This window comes from Choloepus didactylus, chromosome 7 (assembly GCF_015220235.1).
Source record: "Choloepus didactylus isolate mChoDid1 chromosome 7, mChoDid1.pri, whole genome shotgun sequence".
NCBI lineage: Eukaryota > Metazoa > Chordata > Mammalia > Pilosa > Megalonychidae > Choloepus > Choloepus didactylus.
In genome coordinates this window covers 22,935,957-22,961,190 of record NC_051313.1, presented here as the reverse complement: position 1 = coordinate 22,961,190, position 25,234 = coordinate 22,935,957, and the positions used below count along the sequence as shown (strand labels likewise).

The 25,234-nt window shown below is 40.4% G+C and overlaps 1 long non-coding RNA gene across 1 annotated transcript in view; it reads right to left on the bottom strand.

Moving 5' to 3' along the window:
- The window catches only part of LOC119540373, a 68,019-nt gene extending 52,340 nt beyond the window's left edge, over positions 1 to 15,679 (bottom strand). The window contains exon 1 of the long non-coding RNA XR_005218083.1: positions 15,600 to 15,679. This is a non-coding gene — a long non-coding RNA (uncharacterized LOC119540373). The remainder of the gene's footprint in view (positions 1 to 15,599) is intronic.
- Positions 15,680 to 25,234: the final 9,555 nt, after the last annotated feature.

Sequence of the window (25,234 nt, the reverse complement as noted above, 5' to 3'; positions counted from 1 at the left end):
TAACTGGAAACACTATTGAATATTATTATTAAATGATTACTAGTATCATATTGTTGACTGTTTAGTGAATTTTATGTTACTGCTTTGCATAGAGTTGGCTTCTTCATTCATAGATCATTATATAAGTCTTGAATTAAAAGGACCCCTTCAAGCCATGAACCTGAATCAGATAGAAATAAACAAAACTTAGAATCAGTAGTCTAATGACCAGAGTGGGGGAATAAAAAGTAAGATATACTGTTCAAATGCATCATCCTTTACCCAGATACCCCTCACCTAGATGATTGATGGGGTAACAAGAAGAGAAGATCTCAGGCTAAAAAGAGCTATTTAAATCAACACCATACATACCCTCCTGACTTCTACAGCAAAACAAATGACACCATCTCCTTTCACACACACACACACACAAAAAAAAAAAAAAGAAACACATTCATATATATGAAGGTTCATAGCACCATTATTCATAATAGCCAAAGAGTGGATACAACCCAAATGTCCATTAACTGGTGAATGGATTTTTTAAATGTGGTATATTCATACAATGGAATATATTCAGCCATGTAAAAAAGAAATGCAGTATTGATACATGCTACAACATGAACGAACCTTGAAAACATGCTAAGTGAAAGAAGGCAGATACAAAGGCCACACAGTGTATGATTCTATTTATATGATAGGCAGACAATAGGAAAATCCACCAAGAGAAAAAGCAGATTCGTGCTTGCTGGGGCCAGTGGGGATGGGGATGGAGAGTGACTACTGTGCCAGTTTGAATGTATTATGTCCCCCAAACACCATTATCTTTGATGTAATTTTGTGTGGGCAGACCTATCAGTGTTAATTAGATTGTAATTCTTTGAGATTTTCCATGGAGATGTGCCCCACCCAACTGTGGGTGATGACTCTCATTGGATAATTTCCATGGAGGTGTTGGCCCGCCCATTACGGGTGGGTCTGAATTAAATTACTGGAGTGCTATATAAGATCAGACAGAAGGAGCAAGCTGCTACAGCCAAGAGGGACACTTGGAAGAAAGCACAGGAGCTGCAGATGAGACAGTTTGAAGATGGTCGTTGAAAGCAGACTCTTGCTACGGAGAAGCTGAGAGAGGACAAATATCCCAAGTGCAACTACGAGTGACATTTTTGAGGAACTGCAGCCTAGAGAGGAATGTCTGGGGAGAAAGCCATGTTGAAACCAGAACTTTGGAGCAGACGCCAGCTGCGTGCCTTCCCAGCTAACAGAGGTTTTCCGGACACTATTGGCCATCCTCCAGTGAAGGTACCTGATTGCTGATATGTTATCTTGGACACTTTATGGCCTTCAGACTGTAACTGTGTAACCAAATAAACCCCCTTTTATAAAAGCCAATCCATCTCTGGTGTTTTGCATTCCGGCAGCATTAGCAAACTAGAACAACTACTGATGGATAGAGGACATCTTTTGGGGTGATGAAAATATTCTGGAATTGGATCATGGTTTTATTGCATAACCTCATGAATATACTAAAAGTGACTGAATTGCACACTTAAACAGAATGGAGCCAGATCAAAGAGGAAAAGAGTGCCTCTCAAAAGATTCATTGAACTAAGTGTTTACATTAGATTAGAGGGTAAGTTTCAATTGACAATCTAAGCTCCAAGCTAAAGAACCTAGAAAAGGAGGATAAAATAAACCCAAAGTAATCAGAAGGAAGAAAATAATAAAGGTACAAGCAGAAAGCAATGAAAATGAAAACAGAAAAACAATGGAGAAAATCAATAAAACAAAAAGCTTGTTCTTTGAAAAGATCAATAAACTTGACAAACCACTAGCAAGAATGACCAAAAACAAAGAGAGAAGACACAAATCACCAGTGTCAGTAATGAAACCGAGAATATCACCACAGACCCTGGAGGCATCAAAAAAGATAAGAAGTAAGTATTATGAACAACTCTACACACGAATTTGACAACTTAGATGAAGTGGACCAGTTCCTCAAAAAGCACAGAGTAACACAAGTCACGCAAATGAAACAGGTAATCTGAATAGTCTTATAACTAGTAAAGAAATTGAATTTGTAATTTAGTTACTCCCAGAAAAGAAGTCTCAAAGCCCAGATGAATTGACACCAAGTCTACACAATTTCTTCCATAAATGGAAGAGAAGGGAATATTTCCTAATTTGTTTCATGAAGCTAATTTTACCCTGATACAAACAGCAAAGACAGTACAAAAAAAGAAAATTACAGATTGATATCCTTCAAGAATATAGATACAAAAATCCTTAACAGTATATTAGCAAATAGAATTCAGCAATAAATAAGAAGAATTTTATGCCATGACCAAGTGGGATTTGTTCTTGAGATATAAGTGGGGCTCCATATTTGTAAATCAATTAATGTATTCTGCCATATTAGCAGGCTAAAGAAGAAATATCACATGCTTAGAAAACTAAAAGAGGCAAAAGGAGAAACACCTAAAAATCAAACAAAACCTACACCATTAGTGTGAACTACTGATTTAAAAATAAATCTATATAGAGGGAGGATTAAATGTCAGCTCAAAGAACTAGCTACAAATATTATTGTTCACAATCGCTCATCTGAAATCTGTGTGGCCACATGATATTTCAAAATTCAGAAATTTTTATTTAGAAAGGTTATATGTGTAACTGCTACATATGACATAACACTCCAGTGGGGTCTGGCACAGCTCTCAACAATCAAACACGAACATATTTTGCTGTAAAAAGCACAAATAGTCAACATTAAGTGGGATAAACAGAAGATGAAGAGACTCACATCAGTTCAAGTCAGGTTTTCTACCTAAGTGTTCAGGTCAGCTCAAGTCTTGCCATCAAACGTATTGGGGGAAAAGTTAGTTTCCAAGCTTTTTGTATTTCAGAGTTGTCTCTAAGGGACTGCAGACCTAATATATTGCCATTGAAAATATGAGACCATAATTTTGTCTTGAGACTTTCCATGGAATTAATTTTTGAGACTTTCCATGGAATTAATTTTCTAATCAATCCTTAGCATCTCTGAGTTTTGAAGGGTTTTTCTTGTGCTTGTTTACTTGCTTGTTTTTCTTGGGATCTTCAACAAGATATTACTATACACTTCACTTTGAATAGTAAACATGTTTGGGGAATCAGCTCATATTTTCCATGTGTTTACAGGGCTGGCTGTGTAAAGAAACCTTGAAGGAAATGATCATTCTGGAATTGACATGTTTTGTAAGTAGGGATTTTCACAGATGAGACTTTCTTGAAGTGGGCCTATCTATATGGTGAAAAGCAACAAAACCAAACTTTATAATCTGTAACACAAAGAAATAGCAATTACACAGGCATGTTTACCAACTCCTTTTGTTTTGGGGAGAGGAGGGATTCCCTCCCCCAGGTTCTCAAGTTGAAGGGGTGTGTGGGTGGGGGAGGGGGAATGGGGATTGACTGCCAATGGGTATGGGTTTCTTTGGGGGTGATAAACATGTTCTGGAATTAAAACCGCAGTGATAGTTTGTGAGCTTGTAATTAATGTCACTTCTCATGGGAGCATCCAACTCTTCCTACTTAATTGAATTTTCAAATTCTCTTTCTCTAGGGTTGGATAACATGTACCTCATTTTATTCGTGTTAGCATTATATTAATAGCTTTTTCAATCATTGCATCTATGTGTTAAGACTATTTCATATTCTGGCATTTAAAAAACAATGTCGTTTTCAACTGGCATAACTGAGGCTTGAATGCCAGAATGAGCTAAAAATACAAACTCCAAGAGTTTTCTAATCTACTTGAGTAAAGTTTGCTAAAAACTTTAGGAGACTAACCTTTCATTTTAAAATTTCAGAAACAATTTCTTATATTGTATAAGACTAGCAGATCTTTAAGAAATTGTTTCACGTATATAACAAATTGCTAGCAATGCTATCACCACTTGAGAGAGAGACTTTAATAATGTAATAATATAAAATACAATTTGGAGTTAGAAGGGAACTTGGAGAGCAACCTCTCATACCCAGATGAGAGAATGGCAGACTAGGAAGGATGGAGAAGTTTCCTGAGGTCACACAGCTAATCGGGGACTGAGCTGAGATCACCAACTCCAGGACTAGCCCTCTTCAACCCGGTCTTCTGTTGCTTTAGCTGTGTTCATCTTATATCTCCATTAGAACCACATGCAACCTGATCACAGGAACCACGTGTTCTTCTTCCCTTTCATCTCTCCTATGATGTATTGCCTGCAATAGATTCTTATTTCACATGTGTGGCGCTGTCTTAGTATGCCAGGGTGCTATGACAAGTACCACACAAGGGGTTGGCTTAAACAACAAGAATTTATTGGCTCCCAGTTCTGAAGCTAGAAGAAGTATAAAATCAGGATAATGGCAAGGCTGCTTTCCCCTGGAATCTGTAGCATTCTGGCACTGGCTTGCAGCCATCCTTGGGGTTCCTGAGCTTGCATCTCTGCTTGATCTTGCTCTCTCTTTGGGTCTACTCTTCTGGATTCTGCTGACTTCTAGCTTCTTCCTGTGTGGCATTCTCCAACTCCCGGCTACTGGTTTCTTCTCTTTTTAAGTCCTCCAGGAATATGGATTCAAATCCACCCTCATTCATTTTTTGGCCACATCTTAACTCAAAAATAACATCTCCAAGAAGTCCTATTTACAATGGGTTCACAACCACAGACATGCAGATTAAGATTAAGGACATATCTAAATTGGGATACTTAAAGGAGCTATCATGATTCCAATAAATGTTTGAAATGACTTCTAATCAATCTTTCACTGGCACTTCAACTTACAACTTCCAAGACTGCTCTAATTTTTCTGATCATATGCATGTATTTTTGTAGAATCCCAACCCTCAGTCACATGCTTCTATGCACAATGATTTTAAAATACAAACTCAGTGGATAGCAACACCAGCAATGCTTGCTTCAAGTGGAAATTGTTGATTTTACCCTTATGATATATTTTCCCACAGACTGGAAGATCAGGTAATTAACCCATTTGAGGAAAACCTCTCAATTCATAGCTTCAGATGTGGGTTGAAATTTCCTCTAGTAGCTTTGCTGTTGGGAAGAGTGGTAGATAGTGGGGGACCCCTTTGCCATGGCCCAGCACAATTACTGTACTTCACTTTAAGTTTAGTGAAGAAAATGACTTGTTATTTGCATATTTCTTATCAAAACATTGTGCTGTGTGGGAGAGGAAGGTCTGGAATTAGTAATTAAAACTACCTACTCTAACTCTATGGAATCTGAAGAATGAGGTCATTTCATGTAATTGGTTTGTGATGATCATGATGTCACCATTAAAAGTTCACTTGGCCTTTAAATACCAGAAACTTGCCTTATTTTGCATCCTTTCTTCGAAGTTCCATTCCCATACCAAGCTTAATATTGAATGCCAGGATACACTAGTGCTAATAGACATTTTCCTCTGACTGTGGCAGAGAAGCACACTTTTAACAGTGACTACAAGTCGGGAGAAAATATATCTCTAGAGTGAAACATCATTCCAAAAATATCTTACCATTTTAAGTAAAGAATTCTTTAGTTCCTTTTTGTAATCTTAATGCACAGGAAAGCTTCAAGAATAGGACAAGGAACTTCCATACACCCTTTATCCAGATTGACCAATTTTTACATTTTTCACCATTTGGGCTCTCTTCCTCTTTTTCTCACTCTTTCTCTAAACCATTTGACAGTAAGTTGGATATATGGTGTCCCTTTACCCCTAACTCATCAGTGTGCATTTCCTAAGACAGAGAACATTCTCTTACGAAACTACAGTACACTTATCAAAATCAGGAAATTTGACACTAATGCAATGTATTGTCTAACTATAGCTTCTTTTCGAAGATTAGGTGTTTGCTTATTTTATGTTCTGTATTGAAATTTTTCATTTTAAACCAATGGTGCTTTTTAAATATGAAATCCAGTTGACTGATCCTTGATGTGCATCAGTCATTTTCATAGACAGCATGCCTAACAAGTTGTGATTTAGGAAGGACCTAGAAATCCATGCATAGGAGGACCCATACATCACTGTGTACCCGAGAATGTCCTATGGGTTCTGGCCAACCACTACAGCTAATAACCATCAATGGACTCCATCATAGTGGGAAGAGTTCTTTAATACTGTGGATCAAACCTTGTTAAATCATTAGAGGTCTATAGTATAATGACATAGTTGATTTCCCTGCTGACATTTTTAAAAAGCAGGCAAAATTAAATAGGATAGAAATTAAATAGGAAAGGTGGAAGATATAAAGAAATCAGAATAATAGCAGGGAGAGTTAAGAGCCAATAAGAGATAAATTTCAATTTAGAAATCCAGCAATTCTCTCTGTCGCAAGTTCCAGCATTCATTGATTACAGATTTTTGTTCTCTCAGTACTGTGGTTTTGAATTTTAAATTATGCAGGTACCTGGGGGTGACCAGTTTATCAATTACTTTACCCCTTGTTCTAGTTTGCTAATGCTGCAGAATGCAAAACACCAGAGACGGATTAGCTTTTATAAAAAGGGGGTTTATTTGGCTACACAGTTACAGTCTTAAGGCCACAAAGTGTCTAAGGTAACACATCAGTAATCAGGTACCTTCACTGGAGGATGGCCAATGGCGTCCGGAAAATCTCTGTTAGCTGGGAAGGCATGTGGCTGGCATCTGCTCCAAAGTTCTGGTTTCAAAAAATGGCTTTCTCCTAGGACGTTCCTCTCTAGCAAGCTTGCTCCTCTTCAAAACGTCACTCACAGCTGCACTAAGTTCCTTCTCTTTGAGCCAGCTCATTTATATGGCTCCACTGATCAAGGCCCACCCTGAATGGGTGGGGCCACGCCTCCATGGAAATATCCCATCAGTTATCATCTACAGTTGGGTGGGGCACATCTCCATGCAAACAACCTAATCCAAAGGTTCCAACTTAATCCCCACTATTATGTCTGCCCCACAAGATTGCATCAAAGAATATGGCTTTTTCTGGGGGATATAATACATTGAAACCGGCACACCCCTCAAGTTATTACTTAGCATATGCCTAGAATTAGGCATAAACATAATCTCAGAAGCAATATTTTTATTTATTTATTATATTTAACCTATCTTATTCTGAAAAGAATTTATGAAGGCTTATACAAATAATATAAAATATCACAAAAAACGGTTAAAAATAATTGGATTGGAAAAAAATTGTGACGATTTTTGTTAAGCTACAACCCAAAGCAAAGCTAAAACACCACTGAAAGTTCCCTTCCCAGCCTAACATTTAACACATATAGGCATTCAATAAATATCTGTTGATAATAAATGAAAAATGTATTGAGTGTTTTCCATGTACTAGATCCTGTTCCTAAGGGCACAAAAGTATTATCTCATTTAATCCTCACATTCATCTCTGAGTTGAGTTATACTGTTATTCCCATTGCACATATGCGAAACTGAGGCTCAGAAAAACCAACTTGTCAATAGTTAGTGGCAAAGCTGAGCTACAGGCCCAGACCATCTAATTCCTGCGATTTTAGTCACTACACCATACAGCCTCCAAAATTAACTCTCCTAGATTTCCTGCTTGTGGAAAAGTTGGCAGAAAACAGAGAAGTCCATTTCAGTGTCATCTCAGCTCTGTGAATGAGAGAACGAGCAAATGCGGTAGGTCAGAATTGTTGTCCTAAGCTTTCTAACAATGAGAACAAAAAGGCATACGTGTGCAATTCTGTGATTCATAATGTCTTTCTGAAATAAACAGACCCATTTCATAGGAGAAGTACAAATAGAAACCTACAGTTTGTTGGTACACACAAGATCAGAAGACAAAAAGGAAACCCAACACTGGAAACACCAAGTGTACACATAAATGTAACCAGTCATATGTTTTTCTTTAATTATGGAGAATTTGAAACAAATACTAAAATGGACAGAATATCATAATGAACCTCTGTACCCATCAGCCAACTCAACCATTATCAACTCAGTAAATCTTGTTTCTTATGTATCTACCCCCCCCACTCCCTACTTCCTCTGTATAATTTGAAGCAAATCCCAGACTTCATATCATTTCATTCATTCATATTTCACTACGGATCTCTTAAAGATAAGCTCTATATTTTTCTTAACATAACCACAATACCATGATTACATCTAAAAGCATAATTTTAATTCCTTAGTATCGGCTCAATGTTTATTTTGCAATTGTCTCCTGAATTTCACCATTTCAAAAAAGTTGCTGTTTGTTTGAAGCAGGATCCAGGTAAGGGCCACACATTGTAATTTATAACCACTTCTTTTTAACTCACAGAAATAAGTCAAAGTACCTGCAATATATAATGGAAAATGCATTAGTCCAGGGCTAAGAAGTCATGTAACAAAAGACAAGCTCTGGGTTCAGGTCCAGTTTTATCTGCTTGATCTTGAAGCAGTCACTGGCTCTGTCTGTAAAATGCAGGGGAAGGCAGGGTGGCTTTCAGAGTCTCCTTCAACTCAACAGTGACTGGTCAGACCAATCTACTTCATAAATGAGAGGCTCAAGATTCGAGTGTTAAGTGAATCACAGGCTTAGATAAATTTATAAATATAAAAAGTAAATGGTTGATGTCATCTATCAACTCAACTATAAATAATATGTCACATTATAAATATTAATAATTAAAACATCTCTCAAATTACTTGGTGCCCTGTGGTTTCCTTCTCTTCAATGACTAATTTTACCCTTATGTTCTACAAGCCCAATTCAGTCCCTCCCTGATTATCACCAGAACCAAGTTGAAAAACTCATTAGCTTGATTATTCAATAAACAAATGGTATTGAGCTTCAGCTTTACAATCAGTCTCTTTCCCTAAAGCTAATCATTCTAACTGGTAAAGATGGGATGGAGGGAAAAGGTGGGACAAATAATTATTGAGCCCCTATGTGCCTGTCACCGTGCTAAGCCCAATCAGGGAGGTTAGAAGAGATGACAGAACAGGGGTCTGAACCCAATATCACTCCTCCAAACCTGTGTTCTGTTGTTGTTAGAAAATAGAAATTTTAGTCTCAATTTATGAATGACGTTGTAAAGATTAAATTAATATAAAAGAGATTTTTAAAAATGCCTTGTAAACCATACAGCACTATGGCTATACATACATGGTCTCCTAAAGAATATTTTACTTGTAACTTTTAAGAAGTCCAGATCCAACATTAGCATATGGGACAAATCTGGTCACTTCTGTGCTCTCAAATAGAGTCCCAAAAAATATATTGGGACATCTTTAAATGCCAGTTCCTTTCCCCTTCCACATATATCTGCATCCACAAACAACTTTCCTGAATCACTCTGTCTTCTCCCTGCCTTTCCCAGGACTGTCTGGAGCTATAGAGGAAGGGAGTCACACTGACTGTTACGCACACCACTAAGTATGTATGTCCCATGAGACACCCAGGAATTACTTTTCAAGACATTTGACATTATTAAAATCATCACCCTTCTATTTTCCTATAAATTGAATTCCATACACAATCAGCAAGCTAGCTGCCATCAAATTTCAGATTCTATCTGGTAAACCCAGCATTATGCATGGATTGCCATACCATAAGTGAAGGGTATTGTCAGAGTTGAACCTTCCCCAGAGAAACTGGGACACTGAGCAAAATTGAAGACAGGAGCAGTGCATGCTGACCTGCAGTGTTCGTTTTAAATGGATGACACATGGACTTCAAAGAGCATTTTACAATACACTGCATAAAAGAATTCAAGTCAGGGGTGGCTGGAATTGAAAAGACAAAACAAACATTTCCATTTGTTAGGTAGAGAGTGAACCAATTGCAATGGGGCCCTCGTTAAAATCAGTGCCTGGAGTAAAAAGTGTAATGAACATACAGAATTTTATTGTGCTTCCTAGTAAAGTGGACAAAAAGCATATTTCTGAAATGATGTTTATTACCATATCGTGTATTCTCTTAAGAGGCTGAACAGCTGCTGTGTAATCACTGTCTTAACGGAAAGCAAATTTAAGACTGTGGAAGTTCTGGTGGTGTTGGGGATTGGGAGGGCTGGCAGGGAAAGAGGGTTTTCTTTATTTCCTTTTCTTTCTTTCCTTTTTTGTGCAATTTTTCAAAGATTTTAATACTAGATACTGGCTGGGTTATTTGACTGAATCTGAGTGTAAATGTGAGGTATTCCAAGCACAGAAAAGACCAGTTTAGGCAAGGGGAATTTTACTTTTCCCAAATAACTAAAGCACTGGTTACTCCAATGCTGCATCCTCAAGGGGATGGTGTAACTATAAAGACAGAAATGAAGAAGAATTCTATTTATATTTGTAAAACTTCCCTAAATTGGGTTGCTATTGAGTTTGCAAACTCACTTTGCAAACTCACCAAAGCATAGGATTCTCATTAAGTAAAATCTTTATAGCTTGTTTTCACATTCAGTTCAATGCATAGAGATGTTTTGGCATAGCTGTCTTCCAAATTCTCTACCCTAACTGTGATGGTTAATTTCATGTGTCAACTTGGCTAGGTTATGGTGTCCAGTTGTTTAGTCAAGCACTGGCCTGCTTGTTACTGTGAGGCTATTTGGAGTACTTTGTAGATGCAATTTGGATCTACAATCAAGGGATTGCATCTACAATCAGCAAAGGAGACTGCCATCAGCAATGTGGACAGTATCCTCATCAAATTAGTTGGAGGTCTTAAAAGTTAGAACTGAGGATTTCAGAGGTCAGAAGAAGAATTTCTTCCCCAACTTCAGCATTGCTTGTTGCTGGAATTTCCAGCTAGCTAGCTTCCCCTGCAGACTTGCAGACTTCCACATCACCTTTATGGGAGTTTCTAGCTGCAGCCTGCCCTATGGAATTCAGACTTAACAGTCCCCACATCAGGAGAGCCAATTCCTTATAACAAATAAATAAATATCCTATTGGTTCTGTTTCTTTAGAAAACCTTCACTAATGCACTAACTGAAAACAACCTGCTCTGAATATGCAACGAAAGTCCAGCAATCCACAAACCAAAAATAGACACACACAAAGTCCAGTAACGTCAGGACATATAACCCAAGTAGTCAGCTGACAGGCATGGGAGCCAAGTGAAGCTGGGCTGCCTTGGGGAAATACACAAACTCTCTGAAAGGACAAGTGGTACGTGTAGGGCAAGTAAAGGAGTCTGGCAGACCACAAGAGTCCCCAACTCACTTCCTGCAATATGATTCCACAGAGTCATCTTAGAGAGTAGCAGCAGCCCGGAAGTTGAAAAAATGTTATTTAAAGCATAGAATTTCAATCTCTACTCCCAGGATTAAGCTCACAGTTTCTGAAGTACTGAATCCATAAACCTGTAAAGTGAGACAAAAAGGAAAAGAAGCAGAACAAGGAATATAAGAACCAAGTAGTACCCAAAAAACAGCTCTCAGAAAATCAGTGCTTTAACCCAGAATAATTGCTCAAATTACTGCAGATGATTGTAAGTGGCTGCCATCAAAATAAGAGCATCTTTGGGAGAAATTGGGCATTACAATACACTTCTGGGGAAAGTGATTGAGCTCCCCAAACCCACACTGAGGAGTTTTTAAGATTCCTCCCATTTCCTGATTCCCGCTGATTGGTTCCCATCTGCTGGCTGCAAAGAACTGGATCATCCCAATTATATTTTGTAGTTACAAGGTCTGAGCACATCTGCAGCACAGCAGTGAGCATTGTAGACCTCAAAGGAGTGTCATCCACATGAGATCCATGATGTGTGCTTCCAACGTCAAATGCAATTAATTTCTAAATGGATACTGAGCTTTTAGGAGTAGCCACCTAAGAATTTTCACTGGCAATTGCCAGGGTAATAGCTTTAGTCCTGCTCCCTAAGGGCAGCTGTTCCTTTCATCCAGACCCTCTGGGCACAAGCCGACACCCATCCCAGCCTGCCCAGCACACATAGACAAGTGTGTCTGGTCTATCCTCATTCATGACCATCTCCCAAAATAGGTCCCTGGTGAGGAGAGGGAATCAGTGTGAGAAACATCTACCATTAGTTTACACCGTGATTAGTTTCATTTTTCATTGCTTTCTGAAATGTACAGGTTGCAAGTGGAGATAGATATCAGAGTATGGGACTTAGATTTCTTCTCTATTTCCTGAACAATTGTTCACTGACAGTAACGATATATGGCGTTTCATTGAGATTCTGATTAAGCAGAAGCTTCATTTGTACTGAATGCAGAACAGTGTTATTTTCTTACTACCATTAGTTCATCGTCCAGAAATTCAGGAATGTTTTCTTTCCTTTCATTTCTCTGCCCCAAAGAGGCTCCATTTCATTCACATGTGAAAGTTTTTCCATCACTGACATTACAGTTAAATGATTTTCCCTAAAAGTACTTATAAATAGTTTATTGTCCCCTTGGGAACATGCAGTCAAGAGGGGGGTTGAATCTAAGTGGGACTCAGATATATCTGGGTACGTGTGGCCAAGTGGTGGGACAGACTCTGCCTCCGTCTGTCTGCAGCCCAGGGGCCTCCTGGGAGCCCGGGTGAGAGAAGCACTGGCCGCAGGGAGAAATGGAGCCAACATGTTGTCTGTTACTTCATTTCCCCACCTGACTGGTGCCCACCCTTCCCCAACCTTGAAAGGAAGAAGGTTATAAGTGAAGGAGATGGGAACCCTTATCTAAAAACTCTGTAAAGCTTGGGATCATGGAAAGGTCTGATCTAAGCCTCCTCTGCTCAAGCATAACACAGCATTCTCCCTCATCACCAGAGGTCACTTCATGGCTGGGCATCCAGAGCATCCATGAAGATGCCAAGCAGATGGGTGGAGGGACTTGGAAAGAGCTGGGACAGGGGTAAACACACATGCAACACCCCCTCCAACTCAGACAAGTATTATTGGGGGGGGGCACACATTAGCAAGTGGCAAAAAGAGCCTGCAACGTTCCAGTCATGATGCTATCACCACCCGTCTGCCCCCTGGATGGTAAGGCTGGAAAGACTCAGTTTGTACCGTATGATGTTCTGTAGGGGATCTGCCTTCGAGAACATTAATCAGTACAAATAGACCAATTAGAGATATTGATCCATGAAACTGGGAACAGAGGGAAAATATGCTACTTAATTTCAGCTGATTTTGGAGGGTAGAATTCAGGATTAAGATTCAAGACAGCCATAGGAAATTAGTGATGGCCTCACTCCATTTATCTGGAACTCAGTGCCCTTGTATCATGGGTGGGGAGAGTGATTACACATTTTCAAGGAGTTCTGTGGAAAAGACTAGATAGAGAACTGTAAATATGAATGAAAGGACTATGAACCAGGCCAGTTCTCCAGGAGATCTGGTAGGTTCTTTGGTCGCGTTCTTAGGGTGTTTAAAGTTTACCCTGTGAGGAATCTGTTGGCCCTCAAGCCCCTACTTCTGGATGTATGGGACAAGCCTACACCCCCTCAGTGGCTGCCAGGACCCTGCTGTGCTGGATTAGGGGGGTAAAACGTGCAGGTCCAGACAGGGAGCAATTCTATCCGAAAGCCGGGCAAAAACACTGTATAGTAAGCACCTTAGGTGCAAGACTGGGGCTGAATTACAAATATAACCTTAAAATGGTAAAATAAATAATACCCAAGAGGAAATGACATGGGACTTAGAATTCATTTACCAAAAGAAAAGAGAACTAATCTGGACTAAATAGCTCTCTTCAAGTAGTATACACAAAGGATGATCTTTTAAGAAGAATGCAGATCAGCTGATACGCAATTCCACTGGTTTTAGAATGCAAAAGAACTTAATTCAGTTCAACACAGATTTGCTGAGTATCATGGAAAAAGTCCTATGTTAGCCAATGACTGCCTGAGTTTATGTTCAACATTTATTCTATATGAAAAGAAAGAGGTTCTAGGCATGCATGTTATTAGACAGTGAACTGGTTGTGAGAAAAAAAAAATGTGATTGCTGAATATTTTTTGGTGATTTTAAGAATGAGCATTGACCCGTCTATAAAACAAACCAATAAGGAAATTTACCAATCTGTGACCTTCTTACTTTTTAAAAAACTTTCTTGTTTGGAACTCTCAGAATAAATTATTTAGAATAGCATAAGACTTACCATTTGCCTAGCATATATGGTGATCTGTGGTCACTTCCATCCCTGCATCAAAGAAAGGAAAGCAGACCTTGGGATGAAGGTGCTCTCTTGCTAAAGACTAATAGAAGAAGCACCACTTGATGGCAAAGGGCCTGAATTAGCATCCTGGCTCTGCCACTTACCAGCCAGGTGAGCTTAAGCAAATTAAATGCCTCTCAAAGTCTCATTTCATTCACCTGTAAAATGCAGATATTGGTAATACTAATATCTCGAGATTATTCTAAAGATTAAATAGCTCCTAGAATGTAAGCTTCCAGCACCCATATCCATGTCTGGCACATAATATACGTGTAATAAATTTTCATTATTGAATAAATAAATGAATGTATCTAAGTCATATATATTTACCATAATCACCAGCAAAAAGTGGACACTGACTTAACCTCTTTGATGCCATGCCACCTCTGTAAACATGACATTTTTCTCCAGGATCTTATAAAAATGCCTAGTTAGCAAGCTTCATAGTATAGCTGTAAGCAAGCTTCATAGTATAGCTGTAATCATAATTATTCCTGTCATTTCTGTTAGAGGCAGCATTTAATGAGATTTACCATATACCACAAGCACTGTATCTGATATAATCCTCACAATACCATGAGAAAGCAAATAGAATTATTTCCCGCATTTTACAGATGGGGAAACTGAAGCTAAAAGTGTAACTTACTAATGTGAAAATGCTGACATGCCATTGAACTTCTCCCAGCCAAAATAATCATATCTGAGAAACATAAATCCTACCTCACCAGGTTATTGCTCAAGTAAAATATTGTATTTTACTTCCCAAAGAGCTTCAAGAGTAGGACCATGCACTACTAATATTTAAATCCTGAGTACCTAGCACACGGTAGACCCTTAGGAAATTCTGTTGGATGAATTACTAATAGCCACAGGTTGCTTTGTAACTTTAAATCACTTTACAGCTTTCCACTGTCATTATCAACAACTTTACCAGGTATTGACCAGATCGAAGAATCTAAGTGATACCAAAATTCTCCCAATGGATATACCTTCACAATAGAGGTTACTTTGAACATCACTGCTCTTGAAACCCTGGTCTAGGTCTTAGAATAGAAGACAAATAGCTGTTCACCCTAATTACCAACAGATGATTTAAAAAATGAACAATTTTTTTCAAGGAAGTAGTTGAAAAGTCATTAGAAAAACATTCAGAATGTGGGCCACAGCAGGGACCCAGCATGATGCATGAAGCCAACAGTGAAATCCTTAGAAACCGACTCTGGGTTCCCAAGGTCAGAGGGACAGACACAAAGCATATTGTAGCACTTAGCCACCGCGGGAGCCAGAGCACTCCTTCGGCCACCTTGGGGTTGGCAGGAGAAAAGTGATGTTGCCCATAATATAAATATCATAGCCATGGGCCATATCAGATATGGCATTTCAGCTATTTAAAATAACCCACTTGCAAAACATAATTTGTCCAGTGTCTACTATTCTGAGAGGAGGAGGTGAAACTGTAGCCCGAGTCAGGGTACCCCGAGAAGATTTACTCACCTATCAGGAGGCCGCAGTAAGGACACCGTGAGGCGTTAGCTTCTCTGGGCATCCAGCAGATATTCTGAGGGTTTGACAAGATGTAGAAAAGACCCAGCCGCTGACCGTGCTGCTTGTGTGACCTAAATAAGCCAAACAAGGCAAAGGCTGAAAAAACATCAGAAGCCATTCAACTGTTCACTCACAAGAGGTGACTGGGCATATGGTTTCACTTTTAAAATCATCAGTATCAGTCAATTCTTTCACTTAAAAATATCTTTCATGATATGACACTGAACACCAAATAGGATAGACACAGAAGGGAAAAGGTTTATCAGGGTCAGAAATTCCTTTTGACCTGAACCTGAAATACTCCTTTATTTTTTTTTTTAAGCTATTCATTTACTCCTAAACTTCTAAACCAGGACAATGCATTCACTTCGAAATCCTTCCTTTCATGAAATAATTACAGAATGTATCAGAGAGAGTGTGTACTGGAGGAGGGAATACTAGTCCAGGACTCAGGACCCTGAAGTTCTGTTCATGATTCTAAGTCTGCCCTTTCCATTTCTTCACACAGTCACGCCATTTCAAATTGGACACACGTCATGATGTTGCAAGCACTTTGAAATAGTTTACCTCATTAATCCCCTCATTACCACCCCTACTTTACAGACAAGAAAAGTGACCCACAAGAGGCCAACTGTTAGAGGCAGAGAAAAGAGCCGAGGGGGTGGACAGGGGACTCGGATCTGGGTCACCACCCCGCCACGTTCCGGCTGTGTGGGCTGTAGTTTGGCCTTTACATAAAAGGCATCCTGGTACACCTAATAAATATAGATTCTGCTTCCTTCTTTCCCCATGCTCAGGGTCATGAAATGCTCAAGCGTAGAGGCTAGAATTCAAATTTGGAGCCATCGATTTTGAAGCCAATAAATAATGTCTTATGTCTGCAGAGGGGGTGACAAGGTCTGACCTGTATAAAGAAGGAAACTCTGGGAAGTTGCCAAGAGCAAAGAGTGGGGAGAGCTCCGGGGTAGGGAAGCTGTAAGGGCCGTGACGGTGGACGTGCCACCTCCGATGAGCAGCGTGATGACAGCCTTCATTTTCCACCTCTCCTTCTGGCTGATGATAAAAGCATTCTAAATGCTGACTATGGAGCAACAGGGCTTTGTAGAAGCTTAGACTGATGAGATGTTTTTCACTCATATTTTTAAAAATAAATTATGTAAGTTTATTTCACAGAGGCCATTTCTCCCCAGACAATAAAACACGCCATCTCTGGAAATAGCAAAATAAAAATAATACCTGCTGATAACAGAAAAAAAAAAAATCAACACAATTTGATTAGAGAATCCCTGTTAACATTTTGGTGCATTTACAGCTAATCTTTTTTCGATGTGTGTATATTGTATATTTGTGTGGAATATATATATGAGTTATATATACATGTATATTTGAAATTGTGATCACATTATTTATACAACTTTGTACTCTGCTTTTCTAAATTAACTTAAATGGTTTGTTAATGAAATTTATTACTAAAAATTTCCACACTCTGCTGCCCTGTTGTTGGATATGTTGGTTATTTCCAATTTTTTACTCTTATAAACATTACCGCAATGGGCATCCTTATAAGTAAATCTGGGAAAGCCTTTTTCAACTTTCAGGGACATATTCTAGGTAAAGAGAGGGCATGTTATGAAGATTTACTATATGCCAGACACTGTGCTATATTTTACAAGCATGAACTCAATCCTTACCAAAATCCTATGACGTATCTATGATTACTGTCCCTTTTTACAGTTGAGAAAACTGAGTTGAAGTGAGATTAAGTCATTTGCCAAGTTCAAGGAGTGATGGAGCCAGGACCCCAACACATCAGTCTGCCTCCAGAGCCCTGGCTTTTCATAAGAACACTGCCAGACTCCCCAGCTTCTCCTTATCAGGTCCTGCTTCTCCCTCCCACTTGAGGGGCTCTCCCTCCACATCAGATATGGTATCCGGGACCCTCCCAGTTAGACATAATATACGTGTAATAATTCCCGGACCCATCTGGAAGACTCAGGAATGTGGAGTTGCCCATGGGTGGCTCTGAGCTCAGGGCATCATGAACAGGCTACCTCCTAGATTGTGGGGTGCCTCCAGGAGCCTTCCCCCAGCCCCCACCCCCAGTCCATGCTCATGATGAAAGGGAAGACATTCATTTCGATGTCCCTGACAATACACACCCAAACAAAGCTGCAGTGCAGAAAATTCTGCAGGCTTTTCCCCTAAAGTTGACTTTTTATCTTGTTGCTGAGTCTTTCTTTACTAAATATCTCCTCCTCTCATTTCTAGGCACACTAATTTGTCATTGTCATGCCTATCACGAAGCTGATCTGTGAAGATTAAGCCCATGGGGAGACACACAAGAAATTTCTAAGTAGGTTTTTTTTTTGGGGGGGGGGATTACAAAAGTTACAAAAACAAGTTGTTAAAAACACCCTACTTTATTTTGAAGATTAGACAATCTGCTCCATGTTCACGTATGTGGGAAGATGCAAACAAAACATTGTAGGGCAAACCCCCAAAAGCAACTGTGCAGTTTCCGGAGCTGAGGACAGAGGTGTAAAAGAGTGAACAGCATGAAAGGGGTTTTAATCAGTGCAGTCCACAGAGGCGGGACACGGCCTGCAGCCACCGGGGGAGGCTTGGGACAAAGGCTGTGCCCAGCTGTAAGGGGATACAGCTAAAGAAGGGAAAACTCGAGATGAGTATCAGAGAAGCCTTCCTGGCGGCGAGAAGTGCTGGATTAGAGAGCGGCCTCCCCGGGGAAGGGCACGGAGACTCCCTCCCTCAGGACGCTGGAAACCAGGACCAAGCACTCGGCGGCGGCTGTGCAGAAGGGAGAAACCTGCACTCTCAGAGGATGAACCGGATAACCTGCAAGCCCTTTGCTATCTGGAGTTTCTTTGATTACAGTAACATAATCCTTCAGGGATGAAGGAATGGTTGTAGGGAGGTGGGTTGCTTTAAATTTGCAAGTGAACTTAATTCTGATGGAAGGTGCTGGACTAACATCCTAAGAGACAAAAGCTCTCTATTCATCCACCCAACGATACAACACGGACAGGGATATGTTTCCCCACTGGGCTTCACCAAAGGTGTCGCCAGTCCAGGCATTAAAGTAGAGAGAAAGCTGGGTCTGTGTCCCTTCACCCCCGACTCCCTGCTTCTCCTTACGGCGTCACATCAGCAAAGGAGTCGTTGGTTAGAACAACTGCCATCTCAGGCTGAATCCACCTCTTCCCTCGCCCCTAACAACTCAAAGGCTCCATTTTGAAAGGACCACATAGAAATTTTTAAAGCACTCATCTGGGAAGCATTAAAAAAAGCAAACCACTTTCAAAGGATGGTGTATGGCAGCAAGACTTGGCTTCTCTTATTCTCTTCCCTAGTTGGACAGATGTAAGGAAGGCTGGATGGATAGACAGATTTGGATAGAATTCTTACACACCCTCTGCTTCCAAGTTTTGAATAAGTGACTTTATTATAGCTTACTTTTCTCTTCTCCTGTCCTTCTTTATCTTTCACCTCCTTTCACACTTTTTCTTCCTGAAGAACTATTTTTGTCCTCCCTTAAATTTGTTTGGACTACAAATATAAATAAGTTCTGTCATGACCAGAAAAAAGCTACACTTTTGCAAAGAGTTAATAATAGGGTGGTATATGGGGAGAAAAGTACCTACTGCAAACTACGGGCTACAATTAATAGTAATAACTTAATATTCTATCATTAACAGCAACAAATGTACCACACCAATACTTGGGGTCAACAATAGGGGAGAATACGGGGCATGAGGTGTTTGGGGTTTTCTTTTTTTATGTCTAGTTGTTATTATTCTTTTTGGAGTAGTGAAAACATTCTAAAATTGATTGTACAACTATGGGATGATAAAGTTAATCATTGATTGTATACTTTCGGTGGATTAAATGGTGTGTGACTATATCTCAATAAAATTTGCATTTAAAAAAATTTGTTTGGAACATGCCGAAACAAGAGAGCTCGGTTATAGGGAGGTAAAATATAGCCCTTCCCCCACCAGATGTCAAGCTAATTAATTCAGATCCCTGGAGCTTTCTCTGCATCTCTCCTGAGTTGCTGCTTTCTGATTTTCTTTCCTTGAATTTTTGTAGCTGTAATCTCAAAGAACTTGCAAAGTTCTGTACATCACCCTAATAGTAGCATTTATCGGAGACCCAGCCCTTGGACCTTCCCTGCAAAGTGTGTGCACATCTGGGTGTTTTCTTTTCTATATCTCTCTTCTGCCCATGTTGGACATCATCAGCATGCCCAAGGAGTTGCCCATCTTCTTTTTATATGAAGCCTCAGTCTTACTATGTCTCAGCCCAGACACTGTATCAGCTTTTCTGCCCCAAATCTCCAGAGGCAGTAAGAGCTGAACGTGTGCAGCTTTTTCATTTCCACTGGGCCATGCAGTCCTGACTAACCATGCTCCCATCCACAGGGATGCAGACTCAGAGAGGCAAAGCCTTCAATTTCGACAGCGGTGCCCAGGGCAGTGATTGAGCTTGCCCTGGGTCTGGGAACCAATCTCAGGGATGTTAAGCATAAAGGGAAATTCCAGTTTCAACTGCCCCGTATTTTGTGCAGTGATGGTTAACAAAATTCCCTGCATGTTCTGACGATGAACATATTCAATTACTAATTTCCTATAGAAAGATTCTCTTACACTGCAATGGACTTAGGTGAAAACCAGGCCCCACCAGTGGCCCCAGAAGGTTTCAAATGGCATCCTGGCTTCTGCGTGCCCACAGAGGTTGGAACTTGTTTTTCTCTTCAGTGTTTAAGTAATCAAACCAGGATCTACTCAGTGAGACGGAGAGCTGAATTTGTGAGGAAGTGGTTGTTACCTTTGATTTCCTGCTCCTTCGCAGTGGACAAAAGCCTGCTATACAGTTACCTCCAGTTGGCACACGGTGTACATGACAGACCACAATGCAGGTGAGTAATGGATCCTGTGAGAATCTGAGCGACCTGACCCAAGACCCACTCACAAGTGGGCAGACAACCCGGAGCCTGTAAACACATTGTTTTCAAGTTAGTGAAAACCAATTTTCTAAATTAAAGCCACAGAAAAATAGAGCACAATGGCTCTCTAAAGAGGAGTGATGATTTTCTTGGCTAATAAGAAAGTAATTCAACACAAACAACATCCAAGGGTGCAAGGCATGGTCAAATATAAGAAATACAAGGAATAATTACCTCCTTGTGTCCACTTGTCTCCTGCTTTGGGACTCGTGTGTCCGCACACCTAAACCAACGAGGAAGAGGATGTTTCCTTGAAAAAGCAATTGACGTAAACTTGTCATGTAGTAGAGCTGTGATAACCTCTCCATGATCCGAGGAATAAAAGTATCGCTCTATCTGCAGACATGTCTGCTTCAACTCAGCACCAGCACATCCACTCCCTTGTAATTCCAACACTGCGGCCAAATTATCACTTCATGTATCCTTCAGTTCTTGCCAAGAGAGCCTGAACATTCTGGAACATCAGGACCACACCCCTTTTGAGGATCTGCTCGCCATCAGCCAGTGCAGCTATTACACACAGAACAGGTGGCAGGGGCCTTGCGGGGCTGATGGCCATTAGCCAAAAAGACCTGATGTCTTTCTTTATACTCAATCACTTTCACATGGTTTTTATTTTCATTGTAACTCCCTCACAAGGAGACTTCCCATTCAGCCTGCTCTCCTACATAATGAAGAAACATTTATTCTGAGCAAATGAAATAAGTCATAGGCATATGTGGTGGTTTGGAGCTGTATGCACCCCAAAAAACATGATCTTAAACTTAATCCATTTTTGTGGGTGTGAATCCATTATAAATAGGATTTTTTGATGGTAAGGTGTGACCCAGCTCATTCAGGATGGGTCGTGATCCTATTACTGGAGTCCTTTATAAGCAGAATTAAATTCAGACAGAGAAAGCCCCAGGAAGCAAGAAGCTGAATTTCAGTGGGACCCAGAAGAGAAGGGAGAGGCCGGGAGAGGCCGCCATGTGCATGGCCATGTGGCAGAGGAGCCAGGGACCAAGGATCGCAGGCAGCCGGCCCTAGAATGCTAGTCTTTGGAAAGAAAGCATCACCTTGATGATGCTTCAGTTTGGACTTTCTCTTAGCCTCAAAACAATGAGCTAATAAATTCCCATCATTTTAACCAACCCATTGCATGGGTAGAGCATGTTTGCTTGAGCAGCCCAGGAAACTAAAACAGCATATAAGGAGTTTTTCTACTGCCCCAGGGTCCCCTACACTGAAGCCACTTCACTATAAATCCCAGAAATCCTTGGAATGCCAGGACCAATTCTGGACATGAAGGAGCTGGGTTTTCTCGAAGCCTTCTTGATTTGAACTCTTGAAGACTTCTTGATTTGAACTCTAAGGATATCTGTGAGCACTCACCCATAACTTCCCAAGGTATTGCCTGCCTCTTGACTTAGTTTGAAATTTCTTCCTATGGAAGCCCCAAGTATAACCAGAAGGTTGTTTGTAGCCTAAACTACAGGCCTCTTGTCCTCTCCCCTTTGGGCATGCTATCTCAATCACCCCTGACTCCCACCCATAGCTTTTTTATATTATCTAACAGAAATAACTTTTAAAACCTGTTTTATATTACAGAAATAGCTTTCAAGCTTGTTTTGCAGTGCACGCGTACACACGCACACACACACACACCAGATAGCCTTCCCTTCCTTTATTTGGGGAGGGCTTGGCTGAGTGATTCATCTCTGATCCCCAAGGCACTCCCATGAGGCTTCTAGCAGAGGACAATTCTCTTCCATGATGATTCTGCATTCAAATGGCTGGTGCCTCAGTGGCCCTTGGCCTCTTTCTGGCTCTCTTCATGTGGCATCTCATCCTCCAGGGCTTCTCCATGTGACAGGGACTTTTCTTGCATGACAGCTTCAAGGTAGATGGGTTTCCTACACGGCAGATCAAAAGAAATCATCCCAAGAAACCCAAACGGAAGCTGCAAGGCTATTTATGACCAAGCCCTAGAATCTCTGGATATCACATCTGCTACATTGTATTGGTCGAGCCAGTCACTAAGGCCAGTCCAGAACCAAGGGGATGGAAGGAAGAGATTCCACTTCCCAGCAGGGGAATGGCCTATCAGAAGGGAAGGAAGTGATGATGGGAATCCTGAATATAAACTACCACAGAGAGAATGCCATGTTTCTCTCATTGCTGTTACTTTTTTCTACAAAGGTGTGAAAGCTCTGCTGCTTGTGCCTAGGTTTTTCACAATGTTTTAATTAAAATGTTTTTTTTTTCCTTTTTTTTTTTTTTTTTTTTTTTGTCACATATACCTTCCACTTATTCACAGTCTTCTGATGTAAGTTTGTGAGGGGCTGTGCCTGGCTATATATATGAATGATAAACCTATGTTTTTCTCAGAAACTCTTCCCTGTTAATAACTTGTTATGGCACCAAGCTTGTCCATTGAACTTGCTCTTCCTTTGGGATAAGCTTGTTATCCTCCTCAACAAGCTTAGGCTTCTGGGAGGCCCATCTCGCCAGGCCACTCAACAGGTCTACACATTAGACTCCAAATGGTGACCATAGCCTGGGCTCGTGTTGAATTAGCACAGAGCACAGAGCCTGGCACTTAGAAGATGCTCAATAAATGTCAGCTCCCATCCCCTTCTCTTCTCTGATTTGGTATCAAGACCTATGCTAAATACTGGATTTTGATTCCCATTTACAGATGATAAAACTGAGGCTCAGAGAAGTTAAAAGGTCTGTCCAAGTTCATACAGCCAATATGTGATGGAACTGAAACTTGAACCCAGGTCGGATGCTTAGTCTAGAGTTCTTTCAACTCCACATTGGTTATCAGGGTGAGTTTACTCCTTGATTTCAAAGGTATAAGTGGGAAGGAGCATGGCAGTAAGAAAAATGGGGTACCAGGGTTGGTGGGAATCGGCATTAAAATAGAAGAAGCCAAGCACTCTACCACCACTCACCAATTCTGCCTTAGAAGCAATCTAATTATATTCCCCAGAAATATTATTCCAGAGGGTTTATTCTTAAAAGTATATGCAAAGGGTGCTCTTTTTGTTCTTAAGGGGAAAATATCAGGTGGCTTCAGTAGGTAATTTTAGCCTTGGACTGCCCACTGCAACTCTCTTTTAATTCCTCACATCCTGCTTACGGTTGATGGGCTGCAGAATGCCATCTCTCCCTGTTCTTACTCTCCCAGCAGGACGTCAAGGCTGTGTATCAGTTACTAGGTGTGGGTTTCCCTTTGCACCAGCTTGTCTGCCTTCCAAGTGATGAAATGAAGATTTCCCCAAGGAGAGAACCCAACATCGGTGCCTCCTGCCTGGTCAGCTTCCATGGAGAGCCTTTGCTTCCAGCAACAACAACGGCGTATCCATAACAAAGGATGTGGCCAACTTGGGCTCTGTGATTTTGCCAAGACAGTTTCCAGAGCCTTGTCCCTGAGTCCTCCGCCACTGGTCTTTGGTGGCCCCACCACCTGGCTTACACTTACGTGCCAGCAGACAAGATGAGCCTAGGTCCCCTGACCTTGACTCGCCAGAACCCCATGACTATGCTGTGTAAAGTTACTTCCTCCACGGAAATAGTCAGAGAACAACTGCGAAGAAGTCAAGTGACCTCAAGGCCACTTGTGGGGGCAAAATGCATAAATATTGGGCAGAATTATGGCATTTTAACCGTATCCTGGTGCAAGAAAGAAACTGGTGCTTTAAATTCTGGAATGAATTTATTTTAAATTACGTGACTGGCACGCTGGACTTATGAAGATATACATACTAAAATTCTGGAGGAAAAAGTAGGATGAGCATTCCATCCTGAATTAATTTAACTGCTCCTTCCCAGGGAAATATGCCTGGTAGAAACTGGTATAATAATAAAACTAGCTTCAACTATGCAGACAGTATATTTAACATTAGTGTCACCAAAGCAGGCAGGCTATTTAAAATGGTCAGACTATAAAACATCGGCTGCATCCCAATCCATTTTATTAACTTTTAAAAAATTATATAAATTGTATATAGCCATTATAGGAAAGTTAAGAAAAATAGTCAAATAAAGAGAAAAATAAAAATCACCTAACATCACACAATCTTGATACAACTACTGTAAATGCCTTAGAATACATATCCTTCTAGAACTTGCTCTGGGAGTGTATTATTTTAACAAATTGAGATCCCTATAATTCATAAGTTACTATCTGTATTTAATAGAGCACGAACATCTTTCCATATTGATAAATATGCATCTACATCTCAAAATATCACCCCATCTTAATTACAAAGAGGGTAATGTGCATGAAAATGAAGATTGTTGGTAGCCACCCCATTAGGCAAATGGTCAAGGTTTGCTTTGCCAACAAGAGGATGGACTGCTATTTCCAGCCCCCTGATGTGATGCAGTGGGAGGTGCTCACTGCACCCAAGGTGTGTGCTGCCTGAAATGTCTCACCTGAATCAAATCCTGAGGAATCAGTCAGATTAATGCAGAATGTGCGGCATTCTGAAGGACAGCCAGCCTGGACGGTCCAAAGGATCCAATGTCATTGAAGGACAGAGGGATACTGTTCTATATTGAGGGGAACTGA